The sequence below is a fragment of the Haematobia irritans genome, chromosome 4, assembly GCF_050003625.1.
Source record: "Haematobia irritans isolate KBUSLIRL chromosome 4, ASM5000362v1, whole genome shotgun sequence".
Lineage (NCBI taxonomy): Eukaryota > Metazoa > Arthropoda > Insecta > Diptera > Muscidae > Haematobia > Haematobia irritans.
In genome coordinates, this window is record NC_134400.1 from 143,086,073 (window position 1) to 143,101,754 (window position 15,682).

Below are 15,682 nucleotides of genomic sequence, written 5' to 3' on the forward strand. Positions count from 1 at the left end.
TCAATTGGCCGCCAATATCATGTGATTTGACACCGTTGGACTTTTTTCTTTGGGGTTATTTGAAAGAAAAGGTGTACGTCGATAAGCCAGCAACAATTCAAGAGCTAAAGGATGAGATAATTCGGCACATTAACGGCATAGAACCTCTATTATGCCTCAGCGCCATCGAAAATTTGGACCATCGGATGAAGGTGTGCCACCGAGGTTGCGGCGCCCATTTGGCCGCTATTTTGTTCCATACATAATTGAGTAATACCAATATATCATAATAAAATAAAATTACAATAATTTCCTAAACAGTTTGTGTTTTATTCAAAATCAACATCGGCCCTTGAAATTTTAACCACCCTTTATTTATCATTTTCGCATTACGGGCACATTTTTTTTTTTTGTTTCGTCAAAACAAATCGGAACGTAGGACGAGTAAGTCAAAATATTCAAACAAAGGTAATTAAAAGGAATCTTCATAAAAACTAACGAAAGGGCACTATACACTGAAAAAAAGCATGTCCGGTTCCAAAGATTGTGTCTCTACTTTAACAATTTGGGTATTGATTCCGAGCCAATGAAGGGGAGAATACAAGTAAGGATAATTTTAAGGCACAATTCTTTTTTAAATGTGGATTTTATGTATTTGACTCTATGAAGCAAATTTTAATTTTTCGCTTTTTCAGCTTTTTTCATATGCCATAAAAAGTCCGTTAAAAACAAGACTTCCAGTAGAAATTATGCTATGTTTCAAGTAAAAAACGTCTTTAAAATAAAGTGTTGAAAAACATATCCTATTTTTTAATGATTTTTGCCTTGTAGTCAAGATGCAAAAATGCAACAAATTTAAAAACAATTTCATTAATTTTAAAGAATTTTTCTGAATTATTAAAGTCAAGTTGACATTAGCCCAAACATTTTTTTCTTTCATGTTATGATCAGGGCTGTGGAGTCGAGCCAATTTTGCTCGACTCCGACTCCGACTCCAGCATTTTTCATCAGCTCGACTCCGACTCCGGAGTCGACTCCGGGTAATATAACTAAATCTCATTTTAGTACCACTAATTTGTAGTTCTATTGTGGGGGTATATATGGGGTATATATATGGATCGATATAAAGTATCGTATTTATTTATGTGTGCAAGAAAGGTCTTAATTTCGCATTTATACCAATTAAACTCTTTATTTCAAATTTAGGGCAATGTTTAATAAATCAAATAATGATATAAATACCCATCATATGTATTTGTGGACGAAAATTATTATAAAGGGTTATATTCCCATATGCATGAATTTGAATCTGAATCGATTTAGACAAAATTGTATATACTTCTAGAAAATCTCTGTACCTAAAATTTAAATCTAACGTTATGGGACGTAACACAATTATAGCAAAAAATAAAAATGCAAAGAAAGTCTAAAGTCGGGCGGGCCGATTGTAACATACTCTGCACAACTTTGTATTTAGATCTACATTTTGATAAAATCTGAAATCAGACTTCTACAAAATCTCGTGCAATATTTGGGAAACATTCATAATTTTTTATATAGCAAAATTTGAGTCACTTTTACCAGTTTTCGACTTAGCAGTGAGTATCAGTAAGAAAAAAATTTGAGAAAATTTGCTATATAAATAAAATTTTGACAAATTGTTTTATATAAAAAAAAAAATTTGAAATAAAATATAAATAGAAATTTTGGAAAAATTTTTGTGTAGTAAATAAAAGTTTGCAAAATTTTCTATAGAAACAAAATTTGAACTAAATTCTCTATATAAATAAATGTTTGAGAAAATTTTCTATATAAATACATTTTGACAAAATTTTCTATAAAAAAAAAAAACTATAGTAAACAAATTTTGACAAAATTTTCTATAGAAATAAAATTTTGAAAAAAAATATCAATAGAAATTTTTGGAAAATTTTTTGTGTACTAAATAAAATTTTGCAAAATTTTCTAAAGAAATAAAAGGCTGCAAAATTTTCTATAGAAAGAAAATTTAGACAAAATTTTGTATAAAAATAAAATGTTGGCTAAATTTTCTATCGACATAAAATGTTGTATAAATTTTGTATAAAAAATCTATAGTAACAAAATTTTGGCACAATTTTCTATAGAAAAAATTTGAAAAAATTATTAATAGAAATTTTGGAAAATTTTTTGTGTAAATAAAATTTTGAACAATTTTCTATAGAAGCAAAATTTGGCTAAATTTTCTATAGAAATAAATTTTTGACAAAATTTTCTACATAAAAATATTTTTATACCCACCACCATAGAATGGTGACAGGGGTATAATAAGTTTGTCATGTCGAAGATGAGCTAGATCGGTCCAGGTTTTGATATAGCTCCCATATCAACCGATCGCCCGATTTGGGGTCTTGGGCTTATAAAAACCGTAGTTTTTATCCAATTTGCCAGAAATTGGAAACCTAGAGGTATTCTAGGGCTATAAGGAGGAGTGCTGAAAATGGTGATTATCGGTCCATGTTTTAATATAGCTCCCATATAGACAGAACTCCCGATTTTATTTCTTGAGCTTCTACAATCCGTAGTTTTTATCCAATTTGCCTGAAATTGGAAATCTGGAGGTATTCTAGGACCATTAAGAGGTGTGCCGAATATATTGTGTATCGGTCCAGTTTTTGATATAGTCCCCTTATAAACCGGCCCTCCGTTTTGGGGTTTATATTCTAGAACTACAATAGATGTGCTGAATACTGTACGTATCCTTCCATGTTTTTGGCGTAGCCCCATTAGTCCGATTGGACCAAAATAGACCCAAAAAATTATTGAAGTTGGTCCGATGGTCAGACCAAATGGAATTTTTCTGCAGAAATAACATTTGGACAAAAATTTCTATAGAAATAAAATTTTAACAAAATTTTCATAGAAATAAAATTTTAACAAATTTTTCATAGAAATAAAATTTTAACAAAATTTTGTATAGAAATAAGCTTCTTAAAAAATTTTGGGATACAATATTATGCAAAATTTTTTTACAAATTTTAAGAAAAAATAAAATTTTGGGATAACTTTCTATAGAAAAAGATTTCTGCTAAATATGTAATGAAATAAAATTTTGGCTAAATTTTTTACAGAAATTAAATTTTGGCTAAATTGAAATTTTGGCTAAAATGAAATCTATTGAAATAAAATTTGGACCAAATTTTCTATAGAAATAAAATATGGACAAAATTTTCGATAGAAATAGAATGAGGTCAAAATTTTATATAGAAATAAAATTTTGAAAAAAATTTTCTTTCGAAGAAAAATTTTAGAAAAATTGTAACTTTTAAATTATATTAATTTAAATTAGAAAACTGGTCCCCTGGTACGAATTTTGGAAAAATTTGGTCCAAAATAAAAATTCGTTGTTGCAACGCTGGTAAGGCCTCTGATTTCAGATATTGAGGGTACAGAAGGTGCATTTACCATAAATGTAAATTTGCCAGATATTACTTCTCGTAATCATAAAACAGATTCAAATCAAGGTAGTTTTTCTTAATTTTCTTGCACATTTACAGGATATGTTTATGATTTCTTTAAAACTCAAACAAAAATAGTTCTTATAAATCCGGAATCTGATAGGTAAAATCTTTGCATTTATTTTCGGGATGCGAACTGGTTAAACTGATCTGTCATCAAACCCCCATGAAATTTTCTAAGGAAATTAGTATATTTGATTCATGGTGGTGGGTATTTATGATTCGGCCCGGACGAACTTACTGCTGTATATACTTGTTTTATTTTTTATTTTCTATAGAAATAAATGTTGACTTAATTTTCTATAGAAAAAAATATTTCTATAGTAATAATATTTCGAATAATTTTTTTATAGAAATTAAATTTTGACAAAACATTCCATATAAATACAATAGTGACAAAAGTTTCTATAAAAAACAGCTTTGACAATTTTTTCTGTCATATGTGTGTAGATATATAGCCTTAAAATAAAATTAAAAACAATAAATTCGAATTATTTCAAATAAATTGATATGGGGATTAAAATGGATCGATCCAGCCCATTTGCTAGTCTAACATTCTAGGAAACATAAAATGATAGCCGTAATTGGAAGTTGATTTTCATGTCCAATCATGGTGTACATTGATCGAATGCATAACGCATTGGAAACTAATTTGCGTAAAAACTTTTTTAGTTACAAAAATGTGAAGTGTTTTAAAAAATTTGGTTTAGCCGGAGTCGGAGTCGAGCAAAATTTTTACGACTCCGACTCCGACTCCAGGCAAATCTTCAGACTCCGACTCCAAGACTCCGACTCCGACTCCACAGCCCTGGTTATGATACCCATTTTTAAGTGAAATCACTTAACAACACGACTTCATTGAAGAGTTTATCGACTTTTGAAAATGGAAAAAAAACTTTATATTAGAAAAATGCGTCTTCTAAGCTAAGCAAAATTTGTATTCTTATTTTAAGGACATGAACTCTTTGGACTCACGACAATATTTTTTTCAGTGTAGCTAAAATTTACAATTTTTTTCCACAGACATAATTTTATTTATTATGCTTATTTAATTAAATTTATATTTACTCAATATATTTTTTCATTTCATTATTGATATATTGACATAATTAAATGTACTTACCATAACATCTTCATTCATAACTACTGCGGGAAATATTCATAATAAAAGGGAAGGCTTCAACCACACCAACATGTCTGTCTTGATGTATATCCACAATTTGCAATGTCATGTCAAGTACCTGTAACGCGGAAAGCAAAATTGAAATACATTAACTATAAATATATCGCTCCGTTTCCACACATATATACTGCCATAAAATTTCTTCCATGATTTTCTCAAGGAACATGTGTTCGTTTATGTTACATTCTGTGAAATCATCATGTAGTTGTTGCATACAATCATGATATTGTAGTTAAGTCGATCTAAAAGGATGACATTTGAAACAAACGAAGTTAAATCAAGTTAAAAGGCTTTTATTTTTAGCAGAGCAAAGCAAAATCAAATTTAACTGCATCATAAGCATACTCGAGAAAAAAAAACTTGCCTTGTGGACAAAGATTTGCTACGAAAATATGCATACAAAATTTAGTGGCTTGTAAGTTACAACAAGTTTTGAACTTCAATTTAGTTAATTGCACTTCTCCCTATCAAGCAGTTTATGAAAATCTCGTAATAATTATTTTTTCCAACTCTTTTACAGTTCATGTGACTACTTAAAATATATTAAAAATTTTACTTAAGTGGAGTACTCTGATATAGTTTGAAATTACAAGGATTTGTAAAGTTTTTCGTGCCAGTAACGAAAATTGTACTTACACATATTACAAAATATTGTCATTCCAGTCAGTTCAATTTTATACAAATTAATGACTGGGAGTAATTAAATGGTAGAAAAAATTCTTGCACTTTGAAAAAAGTGCCTTAGAAACTAAATTGAGTTTAGCTATTTTATTTCCTTTAAGTAAAATGTCTGTGTAAAATACTAAAATTTACTTGTTTCAGTAAAATAAATCTTAAACAGAAAGCAGTTAGAAATAGTTGATTAACTGGAAGAAGATATGGAATTTGACAAATCTTGATATCTTTTCGGGATATAAGAATGTACAATAGAAGAAGAATTTTATATTCAGTGATAGCGAAGCATTCATAAGAAATGAAAAAAACTGAACTAAAACCATGTTTCCTGAAAGTTTGTAAAATTTCTTATAAAATGATAAATCTGTCTACCATTACTATATATATATATATATATATATATATATATATATATATATATATATATATATATATATATATATATATATATATATATATATATATATATATATATATATATATATATATATATATATATATATATATATATATATACGGAGCCACCGTGGTGCAATGGTTAGCATGCCCGCCTTGCATACACAATGTCGTGGGTTCGATTCCTGCTACGGCCGAACACCAAAAAGTTTTTCAGCGGTGGATTATCCCACCTCAGTAATGCTGGTGACATTTCTGAGGGTTTCAAAGCTTCTCTAAGTGGTTTCACTGGAATGTGGAACGCCGTTCGGACTCGGCTATAAAAAGGAGGTCCCTTGTCATTGAGCTTAACATGGAATCGGGCAGCACTCAGTGATAAGAGAGAAGTTCACCACTGTGGTATCACAATGGACTGAATAGTCTAAGTGAGCCTGATACATCGGGCTGCCACATAACCTAACCTAACCTACTATTCGTTTAGTTGCTTTCAGAATAAAACCTACACAAATCGTCATCTTTATATACATACATTAAAATGTCACAGGCATATTTACTTTAATTTCCATCAAATGAAGTTGCGATTCGAAAACGTGCAATCACAGTTCTCTTTATGTAGTAATTTAATTATAAGTTCAAACTACAACAGACAACCCGTGGACAGCAACCCACCCACTAGTCATGTTTGTTTGTTCTAAATTAAATATAAAATTGAATTTATTTCGCTGCAAAAAAAAAATAAAAAGTCTACCTTTCGTAATACAATCTCATTTACCGTGTAATTTGAAATAATGTCATTCATTTCTGTCTTCAAGCCGTCATCCAGCCAATCAAAGAAAACTTTTGCCGAGAAGAAATTGCTGCGATGTGTTCGGCCAGCTCGGAAGCCATATGTCCTCCATCATGAATTTGCATCGCTAGACTCCTCGGTAGGAAACCATTAAACATTTAAAGATGAGCAACAATTTAATTTTATATTTCTATTTTTGTTAAAAACAAGTAAGGAAAGCCTAAAGTCGGGCGGGGCCGACTATATTATACCCTGCACCACTTTGTAGATCTAAATTTTCGATACCATATCACATCCGTCAAATGTGTTGGGGGCTATATATAAAGGTTTGTCCCAAATACATACATTTAAATATCATTCGATCTGGACAGAATTTGATAGACGTATACAAAATCTATAGACTCAAAATTTAAGTCGGCTAATGCACTAGGGTGGAACACAATGTTAGTAAAAAATATGGGAAACATTTAAATCTGAAGCAATTTTAAGGAAACTTCGCAAAAGTTTATTTATGCTTTATCGCTCGATATATATGTATTAGAAGTTTGGGAAAATTAGAGTCATTTTTAAAACTTTTCGACTCAGCAGTGGCGATTTTACAAGGAAAATGTTGGTATTTTGACCATTTTTGTCGAAATCAGAAAAACATATATATGGGAGTTATATCTAAATCTAAACCGATCTTAACCAAATTTGGCACGGGTAGCTACAATGCCAATTCTACTCCCTATGCAAAATTTCAACTAAATCGGAGCAAAAAATTGGCCTCTGTAGTCATATGAGTGTAAATCGGGCGAAAGCTATAAATGGGAGCTATATATAAATCTGAACCGATTTCAATCAAATTTGGCACGCATAGCTACAATGCTAAATCTACTCCCTGTGCAAAATTTCAACCAACTTGGGCCAAAACTCTGGCTTTTAGGACCATATAAGTCCATATCGGGCGAAAGATATATATGGGAGCTATATCTAAATCTGAACCGATTTCTTCCAAAATCAATAGGGTTCTATTCTGACCCACGTTAGGAACATGTGCCAAATTTGAAGGCGATTGGACTTAAATTGCGACCTAGACTTTGATCACAAAAATGTGTTCACAGACAGACGGACGGACGGACGGACGGACGGACAGACGGACATGGTTATATCGACTCAGGGACCCACCCTGAGCATTATTGCTATCTCGTCTCCTTCTGGGTGTTACAAACATATGCACTAACTTATAATACCCTGTTCCACAGTGTGGCGCAGGGTATAAAAATCGTGTATATTGATTTTATAATTGAAGGGGTTTTCTGTGAAGACATGTTACTTTGGTATTCAAAAAAAAATATTAATTTATTGATTAAACGAATACACTGATAACACTGAAAAAATAATGTCGTGAGCAGAGAATGAAGCCGACGAGTCGCGCCACCGATTTTAACTGTCGCCGAACCGTTTTGAGCAGTCGACGCCGCCGCCGAATATGTCGACTCATCTCGACCCAAATTTAGCCAGCAATTAATCTAAAGTATTGATTATATAAGTTTTTTCCAAATTTTTAACTTTCCACCTACAATCAAATAGTATTAAGTTGCTACAATAGTTTTACAAAAATTTAGCTCAAAAAATTTGAATGAAATTTCAATTTGATTGTAAGATTGGTTGTACAACTAATCTCATTACAATTCGGAAAACTTCAAATTGATTTTATAATAGATAATTGTGCGCCGCCGAATAGAATTTTTTATCGGCTTAGCGGTCAAGCCGCCGCCACCGGAGGCAAAAATTTAGTGTCAGCCTCCGCCGACAGAAATGGGTCGGCGTTATTCTCTGGTCTGGTCTGGTCTGAGTAAATCAACTTTTTGTCCTTAAAATATGAATGCGAGTTTTGCTTACCATAGAAGACAAAGTTTTCTTTTTTTTTGTTATTTGTCAAAATTTTTTTCTATAGAAAATTTCGTAAAAATTTTATTTCTATAGAAAATTTTGTCAACATTTTATTCCTATAGAAAATTTTTGCAAAATTTTATTTCTATAAAAAATTTTTGCAAAATTGTATTTCTATAGAAAATTTTTGCAAAATTTTATTTCTATAGAAAATTTTTGCAAAATTTTATTTATATAGAAAATGTTGTCCAAATTTTATTTCTATAGAAAATATTTGCAAAATTTTATTTCTATAGAAAATGTTTGCAAAATTTTATTTCTATAGAAAATGTTTGCAAAATTTTATTTCTATAGAAAGTTTTTGCAAAATTTTATTTCTATAGAATATTTTTGCAAAATTTTATTTCTATAGCAAAATTTTGCAAAATTTTATTTCTATAGCAAAATTTTGCAAAATTTTATTCTATAGAAAATTTTTGCAAAATTTTATTTCTATAGAAAATTTTTGCAAAATTGTATTTCTATAGAAAATTTTTGCAAAATTTTATTTCTATAGAAAATTTTTGCAAAATTTTATTTATATAGAAAATGTTGTCCAAATTTTATTTCCATAGAAAATATTTGCAAAATTTTATTTCTATAGAAATTTTTGCAAAATTTTATTTCTATAGAAAAATTTTGCAAAATTTTATTTCTATAGAAAATTTTTGCAAAATTTTATTTCTATAGAAAATTTTTGCAAAATTTTATTTCTATAGAAATTTTTTTGCAAAATTTTATTTCTATAGAAAATTTTTGCAAAATTTTATTTTTATAGAACATGTTTGCAAAATTTTATTTCTAAAGAAAATTTTTGCAAAATTGTATTTTTTAGAGAATTTTTGCAAAATTTTATTTCTATAGAAAATTTTTGCAAAATTTTATTTCTATAGAAAAATTTTGCAAAATTTTATTTCTATAGAAAATTTTTGCACAATTTTATTTCTATAGAAAATTTTTGCAAAATTTTATTTCTATAGAAAATTTTTGCAAAATTTTATTTCTATAGAAAATTTTTGCAAAATTTTATTTCTATAGAAAATTTTTGCAAAATTTTATTTCTATAGAAAATTTTTGCAAAATTTTATTTTTATAGAAAATTTTTGCAAAATGTTATTTCTTTAGAATATTTTTGCAAAATGTTATGTTGTTGTCCAAATTTTATTTCTATAGAAAATATTTGCAAAATTTTATTTCTATAAAAAATGTTTTGCAAAATTTTATTTTTATAGAAAATGTTTGCAAAATTTTATTTCTAAAGAAAATTTTTGCAAAATTTTATTTCTATAGAAAAATTTTGCAAAATTTTATTTCTATGGAAAATTTTTCCAAAATGTTATTTCTATAGAAAATGTTTGCAAAATTTTATTTCTATAGAAAATGTTTGCAAAATGTTATTTCTATAGAAAATTTTTGCAAAATGTTATTTCTATAGAAAATTTTTGCAAAATGTTATTTCTATAGAAAATTTTTGCAAAATTTTATTTCTATAGAAAATTTTTGCAAAATTTTACTTCTATAGAAAATTTTTGCAAAATTTTATTTCTATAGAAAATTTTTGCAAAATTTTATTTCTATAGAAAATTTTTGCAAAATTTTATTTCTATAGAAAATGTTTGCAAAATTTTATTCTTCTACCAATCTGATTAAAGGCAACTTGACTTTAATAATTCTGAAAAGTCTACAATATTAATGAAATTACCTTTGAATTCGTTGAGTTTTCTTGACAACAAACCAAAAAAGCATTCCCAAAATGGAGATGTCTTTCAACACATACATTTAAAAAATCATCGATACATCGCATCGATACACAGACAAATATTCCGTTGTTAAACTAATGCTAAATCTAATATATCACAAAAAGAGAATGAAATTTCGATGGATTGTATTCCAATTTTAAAATATCTTTCGTTTAAAGAAGTAGCATCCTTGGTTCGATACAAAACTCTACAAAGGAAGTTTAAAATCTTTGGATTCAAGATTTTTTTTTGTTGTAGTATGAAGTTCACTCAAAAACAGTCCAAAGATTTTGACCTTCACTTAAGGATTTTGCTATACACAGAAAAAAAGGTGTCTTGTTAATTTTAGGACCAGTTTAACTTCCACATAGTTCAAAAAATTTACTGTAATATAGTTCATTTTTCGTAACCACTGCGAAAATTAACTTAGCTAAAGGAAAACTTATAAAACTTCAGTAAATGTTTTTTAGTTCACTAACTACGAAATGGGACGGATTTTTCCTTAAATAAATTTCTAATACAATAGTTAATGCATCGTTGATTGTATTATAAAAAGACATAGGCAATATAAAAATCTTACTACGAAATTTGGACAATTTACTAAGAAAAATTTTTGTATGGAAAAAAATTTTTGTAGTAAAAATTAACTTAACCACAGTACCGATTCGTATGGCGGCTTCCTACAGCTTATTTCGGTTTTTACTATAAGTTGGAGTATATTTCCTCACATTGAAAATTTTAGATAAAGTAGAATAAAAAGTAGTTAATTTAATCCTTGACGGGTGTATATAATTTTTTATGGATTCCTCGTAAATTTTGAATATATTTTACCTTATCCTATAGATAGAATACCAACTAATCAATAAACGTGATACTGGAAATTGAAGTGAGAAGAAATTATGAAATTATTGCATCATCTTTTTTTTTTGTTTGTGTTTGTTATTGCGATGATGTTATGGAATGTGTGTTGTTGGTATCTTTTGTGGTGATAGTTGTTTTGTTGCAATAGCGAGATCAGAAAGGGATCATGTGTGTGTGTGTGTGGAGTTGTTTTTCTTTACATATGTGTCCTTTATGACTATTTGTGTCTTTGAGTTTTATTGGTGCATTCAGTTCTGTTGATGCATTTATGAAGCGCACACGTGGTGGGCTAGCGTGCGGTATTTGTGTTTATTAATAAAAATACATTTATTTCGTAACATTTTAGAAACTGATAAGTGAATGGTGTGATGTAAGAGAAAACAAAAACACTTTATATTGATAAAAAAATAAATAACTCTAAAATAAATCACATATTAAGAAACTGTATATTTCTATTAATAATTTAAAATCAGTGCGGTTTTAAATTGGTTTACATAAAAATATTCATAATGAGTGGTAATAAAATGATCTATATTGACTCTACATCTGGATCACAATACAATTTTTTGAGTCTATATTTTTATGTTATAGCGAGTCCTTAAGGTGTGTACTAAGTTCGAGTTTAGGTGCTAAAATCAGAAATAAATCAGTAAGAAAAGTATAAAATTATACCCCTTCGATGCAAATTTAAATATAACTTGATGGAGAACAGCTCGAAACAAGTTTTTTATTAAGTTTATATTCTTTAAATGGATTAAACGATTAAGAACAGAAAATCGTTTTTAAGCTTATGTAGAACGCTGTTTTTTTAATTTAATATGATGAATCGTTTTCAAGTTATTCCAATATATATAGCGGAAGTGCCTTAATTTTGAACATAACCGTATATCTCAAAAAGTCGAGATCTTAAAAAAATAAGTGTAAATTTGGATTCAGCGACCTCAAATTACTAAAAATTTGATATAAATTTTAAATGAACACAAAAACGGTTCAATTTTGTTCCCATGTATTTCTAAAGAAAACTAATCATGAAAAATTGGGATTTTAGCCACTAAACTCGAACTTAATATCCACCATAAATACTAAATGCTATATTGACAAGTGGAAATTATATCTAATTTTATAATATTTTTATTTCATTTATATTCTGAGAAGGATTTCAAAAATGTCCCATTTGTGCATGGATATGATTCCACTAATGTAGTAATTGGATGATTTTTTTCAATGTGGTAAGTTTTTCGTCCATTTGTAATAAAGCCAAAATTTCTATTTATTAAAAATAATTTTCATTTGCAGGATGACAGCAAATCTAATGGTATTTTTTGGAATCTTCTTACTGTTTAATGCTAACTAAGCTGATATCCCTATTTGCTCTAAGAAAATTCTCTTGTAAGTTAAAGATCAAAATACCATAGAATTTGATAATATTTTTATATTTTATATACATTTTTAACTTCAGAGGCTTATGACGCAAATCCACACAACAAAAACTAGCGAAATCGGTGAAATTGGACAAAAATGAAATGAAAATAGCAACTTATGGCATATATCTTTCATATGGAATAGAATATTACTCTTTTGATGAAGCAATTACTAACTACCGAAAAGTAACAGCATACAGCGTACGAATAAAAACAATTCTTTTATTGTATATCATAAGCCATAGTTTTATGTAATATAATAATAATTTTTTGAAATAAAATACTGGTAGTTATGAAAAATTGTCTTATATTGTACGAAAAATTTCTTAGTTGTATACAGGCTTGTTGTACCTTTAATTCCTCAATTTATTTACTTCTTTGAAAATTATACTGATAAACAGTTTATTTGAAACCAATTTCTAAATATAGGATTCCCAAAAACTTGTTCATTTTTCCGGATAGCAGGAATATTTTGAATGAGTGTAAGTACATTCTTCCCACAGCGTAGTAAGAATGAACTAAAATACGATGCAATACATAAACTTATTTATAAGAAAATCATGAATTTATCTAGATGAAAAAAATCTTTGGCGCCAAATCATGGTCATTCTTACTATGGGTTAGTTCATTTTTCGTAAACAATAGTAAACTTTTTTTTCGGTGTAGATTCCGAGCAAAATAAACACAGTTTTTAGATAATTATTTGTCTTTACATCATCATTTTCTTTTCGCGATATATATAATAACAAAGCTATTCATTTGCAAATAAATGTCAGTTTAAATATCCAAATTATAACAGATGTTTCAAAGTAAAAAATGTTTTTTATTACAAAAAATAAAACTTAAAACCAAAGATGTAAAATCCTTAATATAGGCATTAGCCTATATTTGAAACTTTTTATTTCGGTTAATTTACTTCAAAGATACTTCAAAGTAAATTTTTTTTATTAAAAAAAAAACTGTAAACCAAAGATGTAAAATCTACTATATAAAAATAAGTCGGGTTTTCCTTTCTGACGTAATAACTCCAGCACGCACGAACCAATTTCTACGGTTTTGCATTCGTTGGAAAGGTCTCAGGCTCCGTGAGGTTTATAGCAAATTATTTTTTCACATGAAAAATGTTCGGAGAACGTACAGGGTAATAATGTGGTGAAAATAGGGTACCTCATTATTTGATATCTGATGGGGGAAGGGGGACACTTTTTCAAAATTACCCCAAAGTTATCGGAGTTGGGTGAAATTTTCAAGGAAGGTTAGCGGTGATGTCTAGACAAAGACACGCTACTTTATTTTTCGATATTTGGTCGCGGAGGTGAACCACCCCTTTATACGATTTTTGTTTAAAGTACAGTAAAAAACAAAAATTCTCTGATATACTTGAGATTTACAGAGAACACGTCATGAGGTTATTATGGGGTACCTATTTTTTTAATATTTGGTCGGGAAGGGGGACCTCTTCTTGCTCGAGTTTTTGAAAATTGGAACAAAATTATATGATTTGCTTGAAATTTCCCGGGAAGATTGAAGGGGGCGCCTAGGCAAAGAACAGCTACTTTATTTTTTGATATTTGGTCGAGGAGGAGGGTCTCCTCTTTGTCCGACAGTGAAAAAGCTAAAATTTGTCGACTTACTGAAATTTTACGGAGAACTTGGCGGAGACTATGAAATTTATATGACGTATATGATTTATTAATATTTGGTCGGGGAAAAATAAAAGGGCACAGGGAGACCTCCTCAAGTACATACCGTGAAACAATTTAACTTTTCCAATTTACTTGAAATGTACAGAGGATGTGGGGTATGTTATATTATTATAATGGATATCTGATTTTGTGATATTCGCAAGGGAAGAAGGCCTCCCCTTGCCCTGCCGCTTAGAAATTGGGATTTGCATGAGATTTACTGGGACGTCTATACAATAAACGATATTTTGTTGGAACGTCTACACAATAAACGCTATATAATTTTTCGATATTGGGACTCTAAAACTGAAAAAACTAGAATTCGCAAGTTTATTTGAAATTTACAAAGGCCGTAGGGGAAGGTTGTGAAATCAATATGGTATATTTACTTGATTTTTGGGTATTTAGACGGAAACCTTCTCCTTCCCCCACACTATGAAACTTGATGTAGAGTTTGCAGAATTTTTTTGGAATCTGCAGAGAAAGTGACGTCCCTTTACAAACAATAAAGCAAAATCTAACCTTCTCCGATTTAGTTGAAAATGGGAGAAGATGATAAAATGTACACAGTGTACAGGATTTTTCGATGTCTGGTTGGGGAAGGGGAATAGTGAAGTTGGGTAGTTTGTGAAATAAATATAGGGTACTTGAATTTACGATATCTGGTCGGGAAGAAGCGCAGGAGGGGGGTTCCCTTTTGCTCGATTTTTTGAAAATGGAAAGTAGAGGATAGTCGATAAATGGGAACTCGGTACATAATTTTATGACTTTTTTAAGTAAAACACTTAAATTTACATGAAGTTGACAGGCAACGTAGAGGGTGCTTCTTTTTCCGGTATATGTTTGGGAAAGGCATGTTCACCGTTTCCAACACATTAACAAATGTTAATATGGTCAATTTTTAAGTACTTTCACTTTTTCCGATTTATTGGATGGTATGTTGAGGAGAAGTATACCTCCCCTTGACAAACCACGCTTGAAACTCACAGGAAATATAGAAGATTGTCCAACGATTTGAATACAGAAAATTAAAAAACAAACTATTGGTTGAAAGGGAACACCCCTACGCGACGTTTGTTAAGCCGGTCCGTTTTACATCTGCACTCAAAAAAAATTTACTTGGATCCAAAGATTTTGACCTTTCTTTAAGGATTTTGGTATTGATTCCGAGCCAAAGATGCGGCTTCTTTAAAATAAAGACATTTTTTACGGACCTCCCTGGCTTTAAATCTAGGATCGATAAAATTTAAATTGGCTACAGATCTCATTCACCGAATCTTTATTCTCTGTTTGCGATATATTAATAAAGGTATTCATGTACAAACATATTCACTTTCAAAATCCAAATTACGCCAAGTACTTCAAAGTAAACAAGTATATACGGCCGTAAGTTCGGCTAGGCCGAAGCTTATGTACCCTCCACCATGGATTGCGTAGAAACTTCTATTGAAGCCGATGGCAAGGTATCTTAAAACTTCATAACAACGTAATATATACCACATAGTCCATACATGGTATATATTAAACTACAAAAGGGCCGATTAA

General features: G+C 29.4%; 1 long non-coding RNA gene across 2 annotated transcripts; it reads left to right on the forward strand.

Annotated features, from left to right (window-relative positions):
• Positions 1 to 10,894: 10,894 nt before the first annotated feature.
• On the forward strand, positions 10,895 to 12,730 carry LOC142235145 (uncharacterized). 2 transcript variants are annotated; one of them, XR_012721810.1, is made up of 4 exons: positions 10,895 to 11,547; positions 12,184 to 12,260; positions 12,328 to 12,420; positions 12,491 to 12,730. It is a non-coding gene; the product is annotated as an uncharacterized LOC142235145 (long non-coding RNA). The 2 variants fall into 2 exon arrangements; XR_012721809.1 differs by having other exon boundaries at positions 12,187 to 12,260.
• Positions 12,731 to 15,682: the final 2,952 nt, after the last annotated feature.